The sequence below is a fragment of the Fukomys damarensis genome, unplaced genomic scaffold, assembly GCF_012274545.1.
Source record: "Fukomys damarensis isolate Sample0158 unplaced genomic scaffold, DMR_v1.0_HiC HiC_scaffold_17, whole genome shotgun sequence".
NCBI lineage: Eukaryota > Metazoa > Chordata > Mammalia > Rodentia > Bathyergidae > Fukomys > Fukomys damarensis.
The window spans coordinates 76,228,766-76,245,575 of NW_022900929.1; the positions used below are offsets into that span (position 1 = coordinate 76,228,766).

Genomic DNA, 16,810 nt, shown 5'->3' on the forward strand with positions numbered 1-16,810 from the left:
TTTTGGTTGTATCTTTCTCTGGTTTGGGAATCAAAGTGATACTTGCTTCCAGGAATGAATTTGGAAGTATAGCTTCCCTTTCGATTTCATTGAGAAGTTTGAAGAGTAATGGCGGTAGTTCTTCTCTAAATGTCTTGTAAAATTCAGCAGTGACTCCATCAGGGCCTGGGCTTTTCTTTGTTGGTAAATTTTTAATTACATTTTCAATTTCACTGACTGTAATTGGGCTGTTTAACATGTTTTTATCTTCTTTGTTCAATTTTGGTAATTTGTAAGTATCTAAAAATCTGTCCATTTCTTCTGTTTTCCGTTTTATTGGAGTACAGGTTCTCAAAGTAGGTATTCATGATCCTCTGGATTTCTTTTAGATCTGTTGTGACTTCACCTTTTTCATTCCTGATTGAATGGATCTGAGCCTTTTCTTTCCTTTTTTTGATAAGATTAGCTAAGGGTTTGTCGATTTTTTTTATTCTTTCAAAAAACCAGCTCTTTGTTTCATTTATTTTTTGTATCATTTTCTTAGTTTCAATTGCATTGATTTCTGCTCGGATCTTTATAATTTCCTCTCTTGTTCGAGCTTTGGGTTTTTCTTGCTCTTGTTTTTCTAGGAGTCTAAGTTTCATCATTAAGTTGCTTATTTGAGCCCGCTCTGTTTTCCCAGTGTGGGCATTCAATGTTATGAATTTTCCCCGTAGAACTGCTTTCATTGTGTCCCATAGATTCCTGTATGTTGTATTGGCATTCTCATTTATTTGTAAAAACTGTCTAATTTCTTCTTTAATTTCCTCTGTAATCCATTGATTGTTTAGGAGAGTGTTGTTCCGTTTCCATGTGCTTGTGAAGTTTGTATAGTTTCTTGTGCTATTGATCTCCAGTTTGATTGCACTATGATCTGATAATATACAGGGGATGACTTCAATTTTTTTGCATTTATTTAGACCTGTGAGCCAGTATGTGGTCTATTTTGGAGAATGATCCATGTGCAGCTGAAAAGAATGTATATTCTGATTTTTTGGGGGTGGAATACGCTGTAAACATCTATTAAGTCCATGTGTTCCAAAGCTTGGTTCAGTTCTATTATTTCATTGTTGATTTTCTGCCTAGATGATCTGTCAATTTGTGATAGTGGGGTATTTAAATCCCCCACTACAATTGTACTAGTGCTTATTTGGTTTTTCATGTTAGTTAATATTTGTTTTATATAGTTGGGAGCATTTATATTTGGTGCATATATGTTTATGATTGTCAACTCTTCCTCTTGAATTGTTCCCTTTACAAGGATGTAGTGTCCTTCTTTGAGCAGACCCCTTCTGAACAGAGCCGGGCATCTGGTAGCTCTGGAATGTGAAGGGGACTGGATGCATATTGTGCAGAGACACATGCCCTGCAGTGGTCCACAGGCCCCGCGCTCCCACACACCTTCTGTGTGCAAGGGCCCCGAAAAGACACTCTGAAGACCTTGCTTCTGCATATTCTTTATAATTCTCTCTCTTTCCTCAGTTTTCTTTTCTCTAATCCCACGACAAGAGTGAGGGAAAGGTCTGGCGGAGTGTGCCACCTCGAGTCATACCCTGCTTTGCAGATAGGCATGCAGGAAACCACCAGCAATGACTGGAGAAACTGAGGAACCAAACCCAGCAAGGGAAACAAAGTCAGGTCGCTAAAGGATTCTCAGGTAGGGTCATTGACCTGGACTTTCTGGATTGTGAAGAAGAAAGGGCAGGAGTTCTGATCTGCAGTTTCCAGGGACCTTGGATGTCCATGTTACATTGTGTGATTGCATGGTGTGGTGGGTGGGTGGCAGGAGCATCCAGAGGCCCAGGCCCTGGGCAGCTGTGCTGGAAATTACTTAGCTGTGACGACAGGTTTCGGTGCACACCTGAGCACTGTTGGCTCTGGCTCTGTCCTGGATTTGGATACCAGCTCTGCTACTAACGTGTGTGATCATCGGTCTGTAGCTCTGCCCCCTTAGTCCTTCTGTGAAGATGACAGGTGTGTGGTACCTAGCAAGTCCCCAGGAAAAAAATGTTGCTGTTTTTCCATTAAACACATTATTTTGGACACTTTGATCAACTCATTTCCTTATTTCTAAAATGGAACCTATGTCCGTCAACAAGAGAATGGATGGAGAAGTGTGTGTGTGAACACACGTATACACACATGTATGCATGTGAATATTACTTGGCCTAAAAACAAGGAAATCCTGCCACCTGCAGCAACATGGACAAACCATGAGGAGCATGGGGGAGGTGTAAAAAGGCAGGACAGAAAGACAAACGCTGCATGACTTCATTTACTGAGGAATCTGAGGCAACAGACTCATAGTAGCAGTGGTGTCCAGTCCCGAAGGGTGGGCGCGGGTGTTAGAGGGTAGAGACCCTCCATCACAGGGGAGCCACCCTTAGAGAGCTAACGTGCAACATGGCTGTTGCCACGGCCACAGGTCCTCGGAGCCAGTGCACACACACACGAGGGGACTCCGGGGACAACGACAGATGTGCCTTGCACCTGGTTGGGCCGGTCATTTCACAGGGTACCGTCGGCCCCCCATGCTCACAGATCCATCAGCCAAGTACTGAAAACATTTTGGAAAAAAATTTCTTCTGCACATGCGCACACTTTCTTCTTGTCCTTGCTCCCTGAACAAGGCAGTAAGACAGCCACTTAGCGTGTACAAGGCAGTAGGGATCGTAAGTGATCCGGGGATGATTTCACCTGCTCAAGAGGACATGTGTGTTGGGTATCTGTGGAATTCGTTGTCCTGATGCTGGATGGGATGCAGGATGATGAACCAGTCCCTTGTAGATGCCAGTGGACAGCTGTTGATGTGTGGCCAACTTTAAGCTCTAAACGTGCACAATTTCTGTCAATAAAGCTGGGAAAAATAAAGTAAATGTAACTGTTGGTTTATAAAAAAGCCATCCTATCTTACTCACTTTATATAGATTTGTAGAAATCCAGAATAGTATATGTGAAGATACTCTGTTCAGTAAAAAAAAAAAATCCAAATAACTAAAAAGCGTAATTATTATCATTATTTGGAAGGTACTTAGGCTGTCAGTGTTACAAAAATATTTGGAAAAGATTCACTCAAAAAAAAAATTGTTTCTGGTCAGCAAAGAGCAGATTCGTTCATCTATCAGGCCCAGTTTCTGCCCACCTCAGTGGAAAAAGCTGTGAGGTCCTTCGTGGGTGTATAAGACAGTAGCATCTGGAATAAGGAAAGTGGCCTGTGTTAGGTGGAGAGCCATTGTTCTCATTTTACAACTACTGAGACCAAAATATTAGCATTCCTGGGGCCTAAGGATTTGACTCCATTGACACATCCCATCTGATACATTTCCAGCCCAAAGCCCAGACATTTGGAGATTCTGCCGGTGCTCAGTGCTTGCTTCCTTCTGTACTCAGTGTGGGAGGGAGGCAGGGTTTGGAAGCAGGGTGGTTGATCAGCCTCTCGACCAAGACCTGCTTGTCCTCACTGGGCCTGCATAAATCCCCTCTCTCAGTAAATCTCAGCACCTTCTCTTTCGATCTCTGCAGCCTGGAGTGGACGCAGAGAGAGCTGGTGGGGAAGGGCACCTGTGTCACAGCCACGCAGTGTCAGACAGGCCTGGGACTGAGCCCTGTCTCTTTCAGCTGCCACTGGCAGCTGCGTGACTTGGTTGAAGTTGCCTCTCCTGTCTGAGACTTGCTTACTGCCTCCTAGGATTCTCATCCTTTGTAAATAAGGGACTGTATCTACCCAACAGGGTCTTGTGAGAATTAGATGAAATACTGCTGTTAAAATATCTCGCAAAGAGCATCACACAAAGCAAAAGTGAAATAAAAATATGCTTTCCTCTTCTTGCTTTTGAGTCCTGCCTTCCCAATGATCAATAGTTCGTTAACAATTATTCTTTGACTTATTTCTAGATCACTCTTTTGGATGAAATGACCTCCCACCTACTAGTGACTTAGGGTCTGTGCAGTAGTGAGGGTCTGGAGTTTCTCCCCTTGCAGGGCTGTGACAGGGGAATCAGTGAGGACGTGCCTTACCTTCCTCAGGTAGTGGGATAAAACAGTGCTGGGAGATTAAGAAGTGGGTGTGATTGGATCAGGAAGATTTTGACAAGCAAATGAGTATTGGCAGAATGCGGAAACGCTGATGCTATTAAAGTTCCCAGAAGCGATTTGGGTAAACTGATTTACGCTGAGAGAATAGATTCTCTGGAGCTGACTTCATGGCCGAAAGACCGCAGCCCCCTGGAAGCCTGAGCCTCTCTCGGGTTATTGGTGGCCAACCTTCTCTCCCGGGGCTCATAGTGGCAGAGTTTGTAGGAGTCCACGGTCTCCCCATGGACAGTGATGAGCCTGAGAGCAAAGACATGGCCTGTCCTGCCTGCTGGGTGCTGGATGTTGGAATTGGAGTAAGTGAGGATCAGCAACACCCCTACAATAGTAATGTCCAAGGGTGGGGTAGGATCCAGGAGAAAAGAACCTAGTGATATTTTTATAATAGCGGTTTTCCTGGAACACTTCCTGAAGACACCCCAGAGCACTTTTGCAAATGCTGATTATTTTTTAAAAACTTGTATATAGTTTTGTTTTCCTTACCTGCTATACAGCTGTGAGTGTGGGAGAACAGTTCTCTGGGGACCTGGGCATATGTTCTCTCCCTGAGAAAATCTGGAAGAGAACCCCAGGGAATATGGCGTCCCCTCTCCGAGCCAAGGAAGGAAAATCCTGCCTGTTCCATGATCAAAAGCTTGAGCTGGGAGTAGAACTTTATAAACGTTGTGTGTGTTAGCATGAAGACTGAATTGATAGATGGTCTAGCTTTGATCACCTACACTACCTTGGGTGTCATAAGCTCTCTGGACTTTGCTTTCTTCCTCGAAAAATTAGTCCAATTCACAGGCCAAGATGCCGTCCAGTTCCATACGTCCAGCTTAACATTCTGGGCATTTCCTGGGAGAGTAGAGCTTGAAGAGTACTCAGATTTTCCTAGTTCAGCATTTTTATTTCCTCAGTGAGAAAGCTGAGGTGTGGAGAGGTAAAGCCATGTGTGAAAGACCCCAAAAGCAATTAGAAGCAGAACTTAGATCAGGACTACAGTCTCAGAGTTCATACTCCAAGAGTGTTGGACCCTTTATGAATCAGAGTTCTCACTCGGAACTCTGCTGAAAAACGTGGTCCTGTGGGGAGTGCAGGGCACTGGTGTGGGCAAACGCGTCCGTCACACACACAGACGCCTGAAATGTGCAGACTAAGGAGAAGGAGGAGGTTCTCAGATTTCAGATAAAAAAAAAAAAAACCTTATGCGGCACTGCATTACTCAAAATAATGCAACACTGAATGCTGAAGGAAATGTATTTCTGTGTGCTGACGCCTCTTGGATTCTTTCATACCTACCTGCATTTGTGCAAAACACAACTGAAGCAAATTAGGGTTTGCATCTGCTTTCCCAAGAAGTCTTCCTTACTTGATGGCAGTTTCTGAGTTGTAAAGAGCCGGCTTCCTTGTCAGTATCACAGCTGTTCTTCTTCTAAACAAATATTCCTCGTGAATTCAGGGCTTAGTTTATGGCAGTCATGGCCAGACAGCACAGTGGCTGGAAAGGCAGGGATTTCTCACCCACTGGGGCTGACTGGGGCTCCTACTCTGTTGTTCGTGGAGTGCAGTAGAATGGCCCGCTTTCCTTGGAAATATTCGTCCTGGACCCCATCCCAGACCTGTTGATTCAGGATCTTTAGGAAGTAGGGCCAAAGACTCCCTATTTTTATGGACTCTCCCAATAATTCTCCTAGTAATTCTTGCTCACATATGAAAATCATCATCTTCAAACCTGCCCATGTTCTATCAGTCCTTAATGAAAACAACTTCATAATGCTGTCCTAAACAGTTCTGTTAAGATAATGCAGGATTCAGACATTTTAAAACATATATATAATGCTACATGGTATATTCCTTCACATTTCAAAGAAAATGTGAGATGTGGTCACAATATGGTAAATATTCACATTTTAAAAAATTTATTACAGTGAGAGACACATTGCCACTAATCCTCTCAAAATACGTCTCCTTGTTACAAGCACACTCATCCCATTGTTCTGGCCACTTTCTGAAGCAGCTCTGGAGCCCTCTTTCCTGGGAGTCTTTATGAGGAGTGATCAAAAGTATGGTGAATGATGCTGCTGAGCGCCATCCAATGAAAGGCAGGCTTGTAAAAACGACACCATGTCCTCATCCATCTTACCCACTGGATCTGGTACCGTGAGACTTCTGACTCTTTCCCGGAGTCAAAATGACCCAGAAAGGGAAATGTTTTGAATTGGTCCTGTCATTGAGGCAGCCACAGCAGCAAAACTAAAGACATTTTGGGATGAGAACTTCCAGAACTGCTTCAGAAAGGACCAGGAACGGTGGGATAAGCATATTCTAAGCCAGGAGGAACATTTTAAGGTAGATCTGCAACAGTGTTTTCTTTACTGCACTACATTTGTAAAAATCTATTCTCCATAGTGTTCGATCTCAGTGCTTTTTTTTCTCTCACCAATGAAGCACAGATCAGCAGCACAGCGGGTAGGGGGCACCGTATCAGGTATGAGGCTGCCTCCTCTGTGTCCGCAGTACCTGCTGTGAGTGTGATAGTCACAACTGCATGTACGCCTGCCAGTGAAGGGTTGCATCCACACTTAAGCTTTATTTTTTCAATAAATAAATGTCACATGTATCATCCCTATACATACTTGCAAAGATAGTAAATATCAAATTTAGGCCTCCCTGAGCCAGAAAGACACACACAACACACACACACACACACACACACACACACACGGATGTGCTGGCGGAACAAAAACATATGCAGGAATGATCAAGTCTGGCATTTCTTAATTTTAAGCCCTCTGTAGGTGTGGGAATGACCATATATACACGAGAATATATGTGAATAGAAATGCATAGGTGTCTCTTACTTCAGACCAAGCTCAGAGTTGCTCAAAGGCACTGCGTCCTTGCATCAGCGAATGGCCTGGAACCTCAGAGTGTGTCTGAAAGATCCCAGCATCTGTCCTTTTCTGATCTGATCTGAGGCTTTTCTGGTTTTTCCAGCAGCTTCGGGAGCTCCTTAATGGTATAAATTTGAATCCTCCACTTCATCCACCTGGGTTTTGGATTTTCAAGGGCTCCCATGGGTCCCAAGCCCTATGTTTCTCTGTAGTCCTCTGGTCCCTCTAGTCCAGTAGTGTGGACAGCATGAGATCTGTCCACTCCAGCCTTCAGCGCTTCGTCTTCCTTGGGCAGGCACATGGTGCTCTCGGGACACTATGCTCCCTCTGAGGTAGCACCCGGGCAAGGACCATTACCCTGGACTTCCCGATTTGTGATACACAGCCTGCCCGTGGACTTGGCAGCCAGGAAAGCACACTCTTCATTAGGATCAGATTGGCTGCCTTTTCTTCCTTAGCCAAGACTGTGTCCCTGCTGCACTTTATTAAAACTACCTGTGCAGTGTAACATTATTTTTCTGCTCGTATTCATGAATGCAATTGTTCCTCCAGTCTCGAAAGGAACTTCCAGGTGGAGATCAATAATCAGCCTCTTAGGGCAGGGGGAAGAAATCCATGGGTGCACTGCTTTCAGCTGTTTATAAGAGGTCTTATCATTAGAGCAACAGCAGGCATCCAGGAACCAAGCTTGCCGGCAGGGCTGGACATACAGGATTAAAATAATCATCCATCAGGCTCTGTCTCATAAATGTTTTTCTTTGACTTTTGGCAGGATCTCCAGCCTGAGCATATGCCAGTTGACATGGGAACACAGAGGCCGGCAATTTAAGGATTTTCACACTTGCTTGCAGTGGTAAGATTTAAAGATATACCAATAAGCGACGTTAAATATTACCGGGTTCTGGCTTTTTGTACTCCATGTGAAATGAAATTCTTTAAGTATGATTTTCTTTGACCAGTACAGGTTTCCATTCAGTTATTTTGGATAAGGACCGTATGCATAACCACAGTTCATAATGCATAAATATAGAATACGGTATTGTTGCAATGGGTAAACATAGGGAAACTAAATAACATTTGGATTTCTCTCTATGTATACAGTTGGACTCAGTGGAGAAAAATGGTTTCCACTTTGGGAAACAAAACAGTTTCCATGGGATTCAATTATCAGAGCATTGGGGAACACAGAGTTTAAGATCAATGGGGAGAAAGGAAAGGGAAGTGACTCTTTACTTCCTCAGGGGGCAGTCTTGTCCTTAGCTTGGGTCTGGAGATTGGGCTCTAAACCAAATCTGTAGTTAATTGAACAATTGCATAAAATGAGCCGTGTCTGTCGCCAGTGGCAGGAGCCTCTGCCCTGGACAACTGCTGCCAGCAGGGCACCTCTGTGTGCCATCACCTGAAAAGACAGCTGTGACAGTGGAGGTGCTGCAGGTGGATGGCAGATCGTGTGAGCAGAAGACCACTTCATTCATCCTCTGCGTGCATGTCCGCGTGTACACACACGTGCCCATTCTTGGGTCTGAGCTGGACATATGATGTTGGCACCAGTAATGATGAAGATTTAGATCTGTTGTGGGAGAAAGCTCAGTATCTGGATACGTTTCTAACATAAAGTAGAAACTGTTCCATGATATGGCTAAGGAGAGTCAAGCAAGATCCTCCAGGCCAGCAGGGTCCCTTGGGTCCTGTGCTGTTTAGCTTGGCAGGCAAAGTTCAGGAATAGTACCCATTCCATGAACAACCCCAGGTTGGGCCAGATCTTCTGGAAATGAGGCTCCCTGTTCTCTGAGGGCTATGCTTTAATGTAGTTTATGTGTATTTCTGAGTGCTCATTTTCATGTGTGGTCTTGCAGCTATCTGTGGAGCATTGAACATGTAACTTTCAGCCACCTCATTTGTCTGTTTTTGTATATTGGATGCTCAATATCTGTGAATTCTTGAAAGATGTATTTTGGCAGTTCAATGTTCATCTTTAATATTTAAATATGTTCTTCTCAAGTCATCCTGTTGCTTTATTCACTAACATTATTGCAATAACTTTTAGCTTAACAGCTTGTATTCTCAGAATCTGTTTATGGAACAAGAGGAGAATTGTTATAAAGTAGCCTAGAAGATGCATTCCTTAAGCTGATACCTAGCACTGACAACGCGACGTCATAGTTTACACATACAAACAGGGTTCATCAGGAGGCTGAGTCAGGAGGGTAGCATGTTTGAGGCCAACCTGGATCACTGAATGAGTCTCTGTCTCCAAATAAAATAAGAAAAAGAAGGGCTGGGAATGTAGCTCAGAACTCACTGGGTTCGATCCCCAACACTGCCAGAAACAAAAACAGAGAAAGGGGAAAATGGTGAATGAGCACACCATATGTCATTATGGTTTCTTTTTTTCCTATTACTACATTTTTGTTAATTAAATAAGTTCATTTGCATTTCCTGTTTGATTTCATGGCTTGGATTTGCTTTCTGGGAGCAACCAGCAAATCCTAGTTCCCGTGCTCGGTTATGGTTTCCTCGATAGATATGGAATTTAAGTAAATATCCTAATTCAAGAGTCATTAAATCTCAGATATCAGAAAGGCCACAATTAAACTGATCAGGGATTTTGTTTAAATCCCAAAGGAGGCTGAGAAATCAAAGGAAGAAAAACAAAAGGTAAAGGAAATGTGCATGTGATGGACCGTGATGAAATCATCACTCGGTAGGGAAGTGACTCCTAACTCACTTCCGGACCAGGGCAACCATCTGAACTGCTTGTATCAGCCGGTGTTTTCTGTTCCGAAACATGTAGGCTTCCAGGGAAATGCAGTACGTTAGGCTAAATTTATTTGCATTATTTAGGGTATATTTCAAGATCTTCTTGAAAGTAGCCCAGAACTCCACATTTCTGCAGAAAGCCAAGTACAATAGAATCCTGTCCCGCTGGTCAGGCAGCCTGAGGATGCTGGACCAGGTGGGGTTGTTTAAGGGAGAGCCACTGCTGCAGAACAGAAGAGCAGAGATTTAGAAATCTGTGACCCTTAATCCTAATCCTAAAATCTTAGGTCATTTAGCTTGAGGAATTTTTATTACGTTTGCCTTCGAGATTTTCAGTATCTTTTAAATGCCAGGCCTTATATTTTAGTCTATAAAACAAAGTTTAATATTAATTCTACTCCTCTGTAGATTTACCTAGCAATAAGATCATAGAGGAGAAACACTTTGAGAACATTAAGATCACTAGCCAGGATCTAGCCTTGGTAGGAAGTTTCCTCTTCTTTAATAGCCCTTGTCTGATTTGGGTGTTGCGTCATAGAAATATCTTCAGCTCTCTAGTCTAGGTCCTCAACTCTGAGCAAAGGCTTAGTTGCTCTGAGCTTAATGTATTTTTTTGTTGTTGTTGTTATAATTGCACCAAAATTTAATGGTCTAACTGTCCCTGGCTAGCGTCTGACTGTCTCTAGTGTTCCTCAGTCCTGCGTCTGCAGCACAAGCTCTATTAGGGAGATGAGGAGGGAGAGGTCTCTGTCTTGATCTTCAAGGTGAGTCGGCTTTCCTCAGACCTCCTTCCGCCTTTCTTACAATTCTTTTCAGATGTAAATTTTTTAACCAAACCAGACTCTGCTTACCTTCTTGCCCCTAATGCTCTCTACTCCCTCCACTCTCCTTTCTCTTCTCCTTCACGTCACAAAGTCCTTTGCTTGTTCACAATTTAGTTTTTTCCCCTAGCTATTGACCCACAGCCCTCTGCTTCCGTAAATCCTACTTTAAGTGTTTGATCTGTTAAGACAAATACAGTCCCATGGCCAAGCTTACTCTCTGACTCCATTTCATTACAAACGTTGTGAGACAATCAATATGAACTGGGGGGAAATGTCTCGGGTCAAAAAACACAATTTACTTGAATACACTAGCCCGCCCCTACAAAAAAGTGTCGGTCGCTTGTCCTTAAAGAATAAAGCAGTTATTGTTTCAAAATGGAATCTAAATAATAAACAATTCCAACAATTACACATGACGTAGACAATCCCGTAGCTCTCCCAGTTCATATACTAATGTTAGAAGCAATCAAGGACTGTGAATAATGGATGAAGTTAAACATAGTGGTCCAGATTTTTATCCAGAGAACAGTGTTGACATAATGGATTCGGGTCAGAGAAAGTGGCTGACTTAATGAAACAGCAAGCAGGAGTACAACGTATTTCCTTTTTAGGGTAAAATGTGCATGCTTAGCTATGTACGTGCACTGCCATCCACCCCATGGTTCTCTTTCAGTCCCAGGACCCTCCCACACAGAGAGCCATCCTTTGCACCTTCCTTGTCAATTACGGTCCACCCTCATTTTTACAAATTGATTCTAGCAAGATAATAAAATTACTAATGGGCTTTTAAAGTCGGGCTGTGGCCCCTTCAACCCTCATACTAGAATCTAATTTAAACCTTCTTGGGGTCATAAAATGCTGAGACTAATCTGGGAGGGTGACCGAAGAGAGTGGAGATAAGAAATAAGCATAGCAAATGTTATCATAAGACGCTTTACCCTGATTTCCTCATGATTATAGCGAACCCTTAGCTGGAAAGTCAGTTTGCAATCATCATAGCAGATCATATTCCTAGCAGCTCAGTGAACCAGCTTTCTCGCAACTTGGATGACCCGAGCGCTTTTTATTTACTCTTCCCAACTCAAAATGCAGTTTCTCTTTTCCATCGTTGACCTCTGCTTTGCTCCAAAGTCAACTTGGAGATGAAATATAACCGGCAAAGAGAGGTTCTTAGGCCCCCTTCCCAGGAATGGGCTCATGAAACCATAGGAGCTGATAGAAATTCAAGCGGGGTCTCCAAAATCTCAGCCATGTTCATTAGCATTTCACTGAAGCTCCACAAAGCCACGCGTGTTCGCTGTTCTAGTCACCCACCATTACTCACTGCTGATCAGCATCACCCACGGCTGACCAGGAACTGAGGAGCTACTGTAACTTCAGCGCTCCCGTCACTCGGACATTTGGGGTATAATAAAGTCGAATGCGAGTTTTTGTCTTTTATATTCAAGTTTTGCATCTGACAAAATGTCATTAGAGCACAGTGACTTCTAGAAAATTGGAGCACATTGAAAGCCTCTGATAAAAAGCAATCTTTCTATCACTGAAGGATTCCACTACACAGAGAGGGAACAGGGAAAGAGTTTTTAACACTGTCTGCCGTCTTATCAACCGTCCACAAGAAATTCTAATTAAGTATCTGAAGACACATCCTAAAATATATGGCAAAGGCACAAGCATGATCCTGGAAAACATTTTTAAGAGCTATAAAATGTGTATTTTTTGCTTGTTTTGGAATGGAGTGGGCCAGGGAAGCTGAAGTTGCCTCAGTGTACTGAGCCTTCATCGTGACAGTAGGCATCCTAGGAGACGCCCTCTGGCTTCCCATCCTGTTGTTACCTATGAGATTCACCTCTGAGATTTTGTTTACTCTGTGTTTATGGGAGGGAGACCAAGAGAAGGAAGGACACATCATCTAAAGTGAAACTCTTAGAGATTACCCGAAAGGCCAGTGTGAACCGAGTGTCTGCTTGCTTATGGGTTGACAATTATTGCTAAGATTGAATAAAGTAATTTCTGCCAGGCATAGCGGCACACACCTGTGATTCTAACACCTGAAAGTCTGAGGCAGGAGGATGGCAATTGTGAGTCCAGCCTGGACAACTTAACAGTGTATAGCAATCATGACTCAAAAAAAAGAAAAATTAAAGCACAGATGAGGATGTAGCTCAGTGTCAAGGCCCTAGATGCAAACCCCAGTACAACCCCCCAAAAGTAATTTTAGAAGTGTTGAAAGGTTTTCTTTGATTCTTAGTGTCTTGTGTTGCTCATTGAGCTATATTGCCATGTCCTTGCTGCACCCCCAGGACAAGAACTGTATCTGTGGAGCTCCCTGCAATCCTGATTCTATAAAAGCTCTCAGAGAAAACACAGGCATATCTCCATATTCATTTTCTATGTGAAGACAGTGAGAGCCGTCTTTTTTGTATTTCCCTAATCATTGATGTGTCTATTTTTGTTGATTCAAATTTGTTGAGCAAATATTTATTGATCAGTCACCTACTAGGCTTTGCTAAGAAAGGTTTTATGTATGGGGGATATTGAAGAAAATCAAATGGATAAAAAATGTCTGCGTTCATGGAGGTCTCCTTCATATGGAGGAGATAAATGATGTGCAAGATTAAAATATAGAGCAATTACTTGTCTTACATATATATATATCTATATATCTATATATATAGATATATATAGAGAGAGAGGAGTGCACAGGACCAAAATAGAGAAGGAGATAAGAAATATGTGTTTGGGGCGGGCTGACTCTTCATAGGATGGCCTATTAGAGCTTTTTTATGTAAGGTGTCTTCTTCACAAAGGCCAGGAAGACCAGGAAAAAGGGAACAAGCCAGGGAGATATCTTGGAAAAGATTGTCCTAGGCAGAGAATAGCAAGTGCAAAGGCCCTGAGACACAAGGGTGCCTAACATATTTAAAAAACAGCAAGGAGGCCATTTGGGCTGGCTCCATATGAAAGAAGGAAAGATGGATGGAGAAAAGCTCAGAGGTAACGTAGAGCCAGATGATATAGAAACTTGATTACATGGAAAGCTCGACTCTCGGTGAGATGGGAAGCTGCTAGAGGGTTTGGAACAGAAAAGCATCATGATTGATGTGATTTATTTCTGCAGGGATTACTCCAGCTGCCCTGTTGGGAGTATGTGGAGTCTATTTGTGCTGTTATAACACAAAACCATCAACTGGGTAGATTATAAACAACACAAGTCCTGACAGCTGGGAAGGCTTAGACTAAGGCCCTGGCAAATTCAGGGTCTGGTAAGGGTCCACCTCCTGGTTCAGAGACAGCGTCTTGTGTGCGCCTGTGATGGGAGTGTCAAGGAAGCTCCCCAGGGTCCCTGTGAAAGGACACTAATCCCACCCATGAGGCTCCCCTCCCATGACCTGATCACCTGGTGGGTTCATCTGTGACACTGTCACCCTGGGGGCTGGGAGTTCACAGTATTGATGCGGGAGGGTTAAACATTCTGACCATAGCAGGGTGGAAGGTGACATATGGACCAGCGGGACAGCATAGCGGGGCAGATGAGTTAGGAGGCTGCTTCTGCGATTCTGGAGGGAGGGGAGGGGAGGGACCTGTGCCTCACTGCAGGGCCTGGCCTTGACCAAGGTGACGAAGTGCTTGTCTTCAGGAACAGGCCAGGTATGGACAGGTTGAGCAGGGGTGGTAGTGGCCATGCATGGAAGGTCTCTCTTGATTATCTACAGATATCAAGCCCTCCAGGCTGTAGAGTGCAGACACAGAGATATCCCGGATGGAACTTGGAACTCAGATTCTGCCGCAAGAATTCACCAGAACCAGAGTTTTCATGGTTATCTGTTATAGTGACAGCCTGAGATTGTAGATGGTAATACTGTCTCCCCTTGGAAAGGGGACGGGAGAAGAAACATGGGATTCCTGGGAGAGCTGTACTCCGGGGACACTAAGAAAAGAGATTAAGGTCCTCGTGATCTTAAACTTACACGAGTTTGGGGGGAAGAAGGAGGATGAGGAAAAATAAAATTTGTGATCTGGAAAGGAATATGTGAAACTGAGGTTCTGCAGAGGCTGGCAACAGTTACCAGTGACCACAAGGTCACAGCTGTGGCTGTGAAATCGAGTGGCTCAGGAGTTGGCCGACAAACACTCAGGAACAGGGGCACCCGGGAGGTGAGAGCGTGGGGCGTGGCAAGGACTGGTTGCTGCATAGGAAAATGGCCCACATTTACACAGCAGTATTTGTAGGAGAGCGAAGGTGAGCCAGGAGCTAAAATACCCAGTGAGCAGAGAAAGAAAGAATGGGAAAGAGATGGAAGGACCAGCAGAGCCCTGGGGTGGCGACAGCCTGGCGTCAGGACAGTGAACGCTGAGAGTTCAGTGAGAAAAGGCGGGAGATGGGCTGTGGGACTGAGGATCAAGGACACCTGCTGTACATCCAGCCCCTGGGGCAGTGCCGTGGAGCAGAGTTAAAGCTGCCTCTGGAGAGAGTTCCTGGGTGTTCTGCATTCTGTGAAGGTTAGGTTTGGACCAGTTGTGAAGGAGCAGGTCTACTGGAGATTGGTATAAACCTCAGGGGTTGAGGTGGAGGCTTTACCAAGGTGATGGGGCTGTGATCAGAAGTAGGCAGGAGCAGTCATGTGGGAATCAGAGAACAGGAAAGAAAACAGGACCTGAAGTGGTGGTGAACAAGGTGACTGGCCACTTGAGTCCCAGGACAGCTCTGGAGCAGCTAGGGTGGGAGAGGCTGTGAGCATCCAGGGGAAGAAGAGTCCTGTGCAGAGCCCTTCTCTATTGCTGATGAGACTGACGTCCTTCAGAAGAGTGGCCGGCCTAGAACCTGTGGACTCTGTCCCACCCTCCAGTGGGGGTGTCCCCAAGCAGGCTGGCTGCTTCTGAATTCATCCCTGTGGAGCCCAGGGTTCATCTTTACACATGGGAGCCCTCACCTTCCTTCATGCTGGGAGGTCTACTCCCCACTCCTCACCCACGGAGCCAGCTGTGCAGCCAGGGCTGCACTTTGTGACGTTCTTCTGTGACCTTTGCACTGACTCTGTCCCACCAAGCTGTTCGGAAATCTTCCTGTGCTTTGCCACAAGGCTGTTTCCGTCCTTCATGCAGTAAGCAAACCGACTAACTGTCCATGGATGGCTTTCGCTGCTCTCTGCAGAACTTTTGGAGCCCCTAGAGTGCTGGTGTTCCGGAGCTTTGCTCAACTCTGAGGGTGGGGCTGGTGCACTAGGGGAGGTTGGGTGGCTTTGCAGATTCCAATGACTGCCCCCATGGACCTGCCCTGCCTTCTAGCAATCAGTTTATTAAAACAAGAAATCTTTTGTTTCCATATAATCATAGGTATGCAGTTTCAAAGTGTGTAATTGTAACTCTTAATCTCTGTTCCTCAGCACATAGGCAGAGCACAGAATGTTTAAGAACATTTAAGAATTGGGAAAACAGAGCCTGCTCAGTGAGCAGCAAGGACTCAATACTACATTGATAAAAAGATCCACTGTTTGGTCATTTCTTTAGAGGGTGAAAATCAAAGGACAGGTGATTTAAAATTAGCACTGTTCTGTTTTCTCCCTCTCTCTCTCTCTCTCTCTCTCTCTCCATGGAACTCCATGATAAAGGGCTGAACTTTCCCTTGTTCCTCTGAGAAGTTCAGGAGCCAGTGTTATCATGGAAAGGCTGGTGACATATGTGAGGAGAAGACGCACTAGCCATTGTCTGTTGCACTATGGGACCGAAATGTAAGTTGTCATTAAACCTGAAGACCCAAACCTACCACCTCCAAGAAGCAAAGGTGTTTTCTGTTTGTGGCCTTAGGGGCAGCTATTCAGTTTTGTGATGGAAAAGAGAAAGAAGAAAAAGAAATAGAGCTATGAAATCAGACGGGTAGAATGAGGATCACAATCAGTGTGACACGGGACGTCAGTAGCACTGGGGTTATTATGATTCCTAAAATTGCTGTTTTTCCTCTTCTCTGACAGTGTGGAGATATTGCCAGGATTTCAAGGTGTACTATTTTTGGGCTTCGTATGAGAGGTAAATGCTATCAGTCAATGAAGAGCACCTGATTTAGATGAATGAACTTTTCCTAGCCGTTGAAATTATTCATTATTCATTCTCTCCAGTAGGGCAGGTTATTTCTCTATTCCCATTCCAAGACAAGACTCAATCTTGTATACTCTTCGACTGCCCTCGTTTCAGAGGCAGAGGCACTGTGATATAGAGGTGAGGCATAGTGTGGTATCAGAG

At 44.3% G+C, this 16,810-nt stretch overlaps 1 protein-coding gene across 2 annotated transcripts in view; it reads left to right on the plus strand.

Moving 5' to 3' along the window:
- Positions 1 to 16,810, plus strand: part of Sema6d (semaphorin 6D) — a 385,396-nt gene that overhangs the window by 21,765 nt on the left and 346,821 nt on the right. For both annotated transcript variants that reach the window (XM_033765209.1, XM_033765211.1), the window contains exon 2: positions 7,759 to 7,839. The gene's annotated coding sequence lies outside the window, so the exon portion shown is untranslated. The remainder of the gene's footprint in view (positions 1 to 7,758; positions 7,840 to 16,810) is intronic.